Source organism: Argiope bruennichi, chromosome 7 (assembly GCF_947563725.1).
Source record: "Argiope bruennichi chromosome 7, qqArgBrue1.1, whole genome shotgun sequence".
In the NCBI taxonomy this organism is placed as follows: Eukaryota; Metazoa; Arthropoda; class Arachnida; order Araneae; family Araneidae; genus Argiope; species Argiope bruennichi.
In genome coordinates, this window is record NC_079157.1 from 20,654,097 (window position 1) to 20,661,374 (window position 7,278).

Genomic DNA, 7,278 nt, shown 5'->3' on the forward strand with positions numbered 1-7,278 from the left:
ACTGAATCGGTATTAAGAGGCTATTCAAATTTAATTGCAATAACATTCTTGTCTTTATCGTTTTGAAGGAAATTAATTTCTTTATCAGTATCGAAATTTCTATTGGTGTTTGGTAAGAAAGCTTTACTTTTATCACAGAAAAAGTTTGAATTTATTTTGTAGTTCTGATGTGTCTCAGATACGTTTATATTATGTGTATTTCGTTTATTAATGAAGGTTTAAGGTGCTAATCTCTGTGGAAGCTACCCCTTTGACTATGAACTTGAGATCCTTATTAGGTGCATCCTTTTATTTTGAAAGTTCACTGTTGATTTAATTAATACGTGAACGAAATAGGTACACTAGATGTTTCAGTGCTCCAAGTTATTCTACTTTAACTGATATAAAGGTTTTATCTTTTAAGCTACGTATTTTAAAATGCGAGTGTATTCGATCCGTTAATAATAAAAAATGTGGAAGTAGAAATTAATTTAAGAGGCAGGTATACACTATTAAATATGTGTCATACTCTCCATTTTTGTATGGATGGCTATTCCACATAATTGTTCAAAATAAAATATACATTCTAATTGAGAGTTGCACTTCGTAGTTTCAGTTTTTGGACGATAATTTTAGAATTGCTCCTAGTTTCGAGTAGAAATTATTACATTTCAGTATGTTCTATTCTCTTATAAAATGTTTTTTATCATAGTTTCTGGAATTTGGCTTTTTTCGTGGAGTATAATTTCATAAAATTTGGCCTTAAAGTTGTATGATACTTGCATACAGAGTGCATATATCTTGCAAGGATATCTTGTGTTGGTATATTAAGCTATTTAATGTGTTTTCAGAACAAACGGAGGGGGAGACTGCTTTTTAATCAATGATGTGCTAGAGCACTATGTACATTGTCTTGGAAAAATAAGCAAGAATTATGCCAATATTGGAAACTATTTATAGGTTCACTGACAGTCGCAATTGCAAAGTGCAATGATCGTTCATTGAAAATTTCTATATCAAGTTTAACCCCTCAATCTTCGTGACCCTAAGTCGTATTGATATTGAAACGGTAAGACAGATCCTGTCTGAAGCAAAATTTTTATCCAAATTAGTTAATTAAAAAAAGCAAATCATTAAGATGCTAACTTGATTTTTTTTTTTTTTTTTTTTTGTGCCTGTACAGACAGAATTTTCCAGTCTACTGGTAAACGAATTATTAGAATTAAACGAACGAATTACAATTCCAAGCACTTGCGATTTTAAGGAAATTTGTCTTAAAAATTACAGAATTTAATTGTAAATCACTCTGGAAAAAGTTGTGTGCAGGAGCAGAAGTATAGACTGATAATGTATACCCAAAGTATATCTCAATATTAACAAATTTCTCGTTTTAAAGTAAGTCGCATGTTTTCTCTATGCATATTTCATCAATGCACAATCAAGTAAATAATGAATTCAAAGTTTGGACGATAAAACAAAATTATAAAATCTTGTTAAAGACAATGAGACTTGTTTGAATTGTAATTTTCACAGGAATTTTTCTGACTAACTTCTAAAATCAAATGGTGTCAAACTAATTCAAGTACTTACATTTATGTCTCGTGCTATTGCAATATATATAATTTTAAAAACGACATTTGTAAGAGTTTCGAAGAAAGGCATAATGCCTACGGAAACTCTGAAATGAATTAAGACTATTTCCAGTTTTGACTAAGATAAGCAATTATCTATAAACCTGCCTCTTGCCTCATTTATGAATTGGAACGTCTCGTGTAAATCGGTGAATATTTTATTGCAATAAATATATTGACGATAATATGAATGATTTACCGGAAGTATGTATATGGTTATATCGATATTCAGATGGGAACATTAAAAACTTGCTAAATCAAAGTTTAAAATTCGACATTTTTTTTTTTTTTTTTTTTTAGAGTAATGTTTCAGTTTTGAATTTTTTTTTGGGGGGGGGGTGATGAGATAGAAGTTTATTTTTTCTTAAGATATAGTTCAATGTAAAGTACATTATGCAAACTTATCAAAATGGGCAAGTAGGATTCTCTCCAGAGAGGTAATATTTCAATTTCAAAATTCCGCAAATTCTTCCACATCTGAATTTGGAGTAAGGAATTGAAGTTGCAAGTTGCAGAAAGGAAAAATTAAAAAGTTTTTCGCGAGATTATAAATACTTTTTGAATTTTATTTCTCAAAATTCTTTTGAATTTTCCCATGTGTGCATGATTAAAGGTGTATCTAGATATTTTCAAAGCTGATGAAATTATTTCCTTAATTAAAAAAAAAAAAAAAAAAAAAAACTGTCCTATTTTCCAGGCATGAAAGGCGTTGAAAGGTCGGTATACGAGTGCAATTTTTTCTGTTAGCAAACATCGTTTTTGCGCAGCAATGCTCATGCATATTCGTGTGAAAATAATTAAAAACAAACGAAAGGAAATTTAAATATTTTTAATTAAGTTAAAATGTAATGAAAATCAAAGAAAGTAGTTAACATTTCGGGTTTCTTTAATATATTTATAATATATCGACTAGTGAAAACATATAATACTATTTCAATAATTTACTGAAAAGGGACTTTTTTTCAATGATAAATACTGTCGCAAATTTAATTTCTGAAATTTATTTTTTCTTTCCTGTCTAATAATTTAAAAATCAATAAATTAATGTATTCTCAAACTACAACAGTACTATTATTGGACACTAATTTTCAAAAATAACTGTTGTAATATCGAATGTTTTTATTTTATTGAAAGCATAATACCAAATAACAATCAAATTCTTAAAAATCGATATTTGAAAAAAAATCAAAATGCAAAAAAAAAAAAAATCGAATAATTTTAAACTGTTTTCTTCTTTTGATTTTTACCACGGTATTTTAATGTTAATAATTTTCTATTGAATTTCCATTTTTTTAAACTTTTTAATATATTCCAGAATGAAAATAAGTCGAGAGAAAAATGTTAGTTGCAAGGGATTTTATTTATACTTCATCTTTATTTTTAAGAAATTCTTTCATTTTTCCAGGCGTGGGATGTATTAAAAGGACGGCCTATAAGTGCACACCTTTCAGTGAGCAAACATTGATTCAGTACTGCAATGGAATATACTGCAATACTTTACTGCAATGGAATTACCTAATCACTAGAGTTTAATATGTACTGCCCCGCATAATTTTAAGTTTCGTTTTATTATTTTTATGATGTCTACTGATGGATACTTAACTTCTACATTTACATTGTTACATTTATACATTGTTTCTATGCTTTCACAGCTAACTGTAAGATGCCGGTTTCAAGATTATTAAAAGATTTTCTAATGCCTTCACTAAATGAAAAAACCTTTGGACAACTATTGTCTTGGGTTGAAAAGGTCCAAAGAATACTGAGAACATTTTGGGAGCACAAAAGAAGTCTTCAGTGGAATGAACATTTCGCTGTTTTTAGAGTAAGCTCTTTAATTTTTTTTCTAATATTACAAAAAATAAGGAAATTTGAGGTCAAATACAGTTATGCGTCCATATGCTTCTGTAAATTGCATATTTGATTACTTATTAATTAAACTTCCATTTCAGCATCTTTTTAATCAATCGATAAAACGCTTTTTGGATAATCCTTTTCATGAAACCATTTTACTTTCATATTACTAAATATGCTGTTTATAAGAAATTATCAATCATTTATTCGCTCACCTATTTATGCATCAAAGCTCTCAAATTCAGCAGAAATAGTAATTCCAAAAAAATGCAGACTATTTAAGTTTTTATGGTCAGTAGATTTTTGAACTCGGGTTTCAACTAGAATTTTATTGCAATTCTCGAAGTCAGATTAGTTAAGATGGTAATGAAAATTGCATTTTCTTTTCATTAGAGCAACAAATATATTTATAATTCATATGACGAAAAAATATATTCATGCAAAATTTGCTGTCGATAAATTTGCAAATCTTTAAATCAAATTAAATATTTTTAAAAAATCGATATTTGAAAAAAATATCAAATATTGGGAGAAATAAAGACTAAAATATTGAAATAATTTTAAACTGCGTTTTATTTTATTGATTTTTAACATGGATAATTTTCTACAAAGTTTAATTTTTTGTATTTTTTTAAATAAAATTTCAATGAGTTCCGAAATGAAAATAGGCTGAGATGAAAATCTTCGTTGCAAGGCATTTTATTTATATTTCATCTTGATTATTTTTTTTTTAATTTTCTAGGCATGGGATATACTGAAAAGATGGCTTATAAGTGCCAACCTTTCTGTGAGGAAACAGATTCAGCACAGCTATGCGGAGGCATAAAGATGTAGAAAATATAAAGTTCTGACAAAAAATTCAAATATTTTAGAATAGTTAATTACAATGGGAATGAAAATTTGGGTAAGTAGTTGAGATTTTACGTATTTTTAATAATATACCTTCTGTAAAGTAGCTCTATTTAAAAAATAGTAGTATTTAAAAATTTTTAATAATTTAAAATGCAGTAATTGACAAAACAATATATTTTCTCTGACTTTAAAAACTTATCAAACCTATTTTCTAAATTTTCCCTAGCGAATTTTTTAAAAGAAATTTTATTTATAAAGGAGTTAATTTATCACTTCGGCTTGCAACTTCAACACTTAAATGGTATTGGCTACTAACTTCCAAGAATAAAAACTGAAATGGTGCATATTCGTATTTAACAGAAATTTCTTAAGGTATTTCTGAAAATATTAAGGCTTTCTCAGGTTAATCGGTTAATGTTTAATACACTTCATGTGTATATGCAGTTAAATGAAGCGTTTATAATATATATGGATAGAAGACTGTAGGTTTCCTTATGGGAAAATAAGAAATTAAACTTATTTAACACCGACCTTATTTGAAAATAACTTTTTTAGAAATGCTAAATTTTAACTTAATTATTTTGTAATGTGTCTATCAAAATCCCTATTGGAGGAAGATGCCATTTTGAACCGACGAAGATGAAATCTGTGCATTCCAAGTCCTATATATTTTCACGTCAGATAATCGGGAGGGTATTTGATGCACTTTTATTGGGACAATAGGCACTTATAGCCAACTATATGCTCTTTAGAGAAATTGTACCGGTATTAATCACTTAACTGTTTTGCCCGTATGCCATACGTGCATTGATTTATCGAATTTTAATAGTTATAAGCAAAAAATAAACCATTCATAGCGATTATAATTCAATATTAAAATTACTTCGAATGCACAAATAAGTGAAGTATTCAATGGATTTCCATTTGAATAAAAATAAGATTCTCAAAATAGGTGTCATCTTATTAAATAGTAAAGAAAATAAAACAGTTAAGTGGTTAAAGTGCATTTTAACTCAAGCGAAACTGTTACTACACTGACCTCTATTTGAAATTCTGAAAGATTCGACACTACATCTACTTAGTAATATTTTTAATGCTATTTCACAGACTGTGCCTTGTGAAATTTGGTAGTGGTAACCCCCCTAAATGTAAGTGACAATTCTATCGTATAATCGACCATTCATCTTTAATTAACGAAGAATGGCAAAAGCTTATCCAGTTTAAAGCCAGATCCACTTGTATATAATCAAATATTTACAAATTTCATATTGAAAACTTTCCCTATAAAACGTCAGTCACCTCCATTCACAACTTTTGAATATCCCAAACATGATACTTTCATTGATAACTTTCTAAAATCAAACCTGTTAGATTAAAACAGATTTTAAGGCAATCATTGAAGTAGGCCACTTCTGAATGGAGAATGATAAACGTCATTATTCTCTTGGCCTTTCAACAAGAAATTGATTAATGATCCACAATGAGGATTAATGATGAATGAAGTCATAATGGTTATTAAGTCCCTAACTACCTTATTTGATTCTCTATTAATTGTTTAAGTAGGCTTTTAATAAACATTTTCATTGCCAAACGCTTCTCTTCTAACTGGCAAAAGTTATGGGATCTGCAGATCGGAAATAAATTGCATTCTGTTAAAACGGACATTGCTTTGTGGCCTGTTCATCGTATACGTGAGATGGATGTTAAATTGACTCGTCTCCGTATAGGGCATACGCGCTTCACCCATAAGCATCTCGTATTTGGAGAAAATGCGCCTAAGTGCAACAGTTGCAAAGTTTCTTTTACTGTTCATCATGTGTTAATTGAATGCCCTGTTTTTAATTCTTATCGTGCACATTTTTTTACTTCGGCATCTTTAACATTACAAGACCTCGTGGGTGAAAAATACCACCCAAATATTTTTAATTTTTTTAAAAGCTATTAGTTTTTTCACTTGTATTTAGCATTTTTTTCTCCTTTTGTGCTATAAAAGATTAAATGAATTACTTCTGTTTTGCTTTCTAATGAATCATAATTTCGACTCTATTTGTATTTGTTTCATCTTTTTGCATGTGTTTTTATCTTTACACCGCTGATCTTGTTTTTTTAATAAATGAATCTTTTATAAACATTTTTATATTTCTACCATTAGATTGGCGCAGCATGGCCAAGCATGGCTCTTGCGCCATAAAACTCAATCAATCAATTCATTGCCAAACGATTTATATAAACATCATTAAATAATGTTTTTATTTCAATTGTCATGTTAGTGAAAATAGAATTTTCACCGATATTTTAATGGATTTTGAAAATTTGCAGAAATATTAATTCCAGATTACTACAGAATATTTAACTTTCATTTTGAGCAATTATTTGACATTTGAACTTGAGGGCTTAGTCTCAATTTTATGTGTAAAAGCGATTTTGGGTCTTCGGTTAGATTAAGACGGTAATTAAAACTTCAGAAAATCATTGAATGCTTGTAATTCGTATGAAAACCAATATATTCCTGCTAAAATTTGACTTCCTGAGATTTGCATATATAAGGAAATGATTATTTAAAAAAATGACTTGTATTCAATAAATTTTAGACCATTTATTACTTTGGATTTTCAATTTTTTTTAAAAAGCAATGTTTTATGGAATGTCAAAGATTTTTTCAAATGTATTTTCCATGCATCCACAGATGAAAATATAATTTGATATTTTCAAAGCTGAGAAAGATGTATTCGTTTATTTTGTCTGAACTTAATTTTTAATCTCATTTTCTAGGAATGGGATAGGCTGAAAGGAAGACAAGCGGCAGAAAATGATAATGGGTATTATACCCGAAGCAAACATCGTTTTTTAACAGCTATGCGTAAGCATAGCTGTGTGAAAGTCATGAAATCTTCTGCAAAGAAATGCAAGTAATTTTAGCTCACAAATGCCGAAAGTTGTGGAAAACCTGGCTAAGTAATTA

At 28.7% G+C, this 7,278-nt stretch overlaps 1 long non-coding RNA gene across 1 annotated transcript; it reads left to right on the top strand.

The window, feature by feature from the left end:
* On the top strand, positions 1 to 4,333 carry LOC129974897 (uncharacterized). Its single transcript, XR_008784993.1, has 3 exons — positions 1 to 112; positions 3,263 to 3,435; positions 4,207 to 4,333. It is a non-coding gene; the product is annotated as an uncharacterized LOC129974897 (long non-coding RNA).
* The last annotated feature ends 2,945 nt before the right edge of the window (positions 4,334 to 7,278 follow it).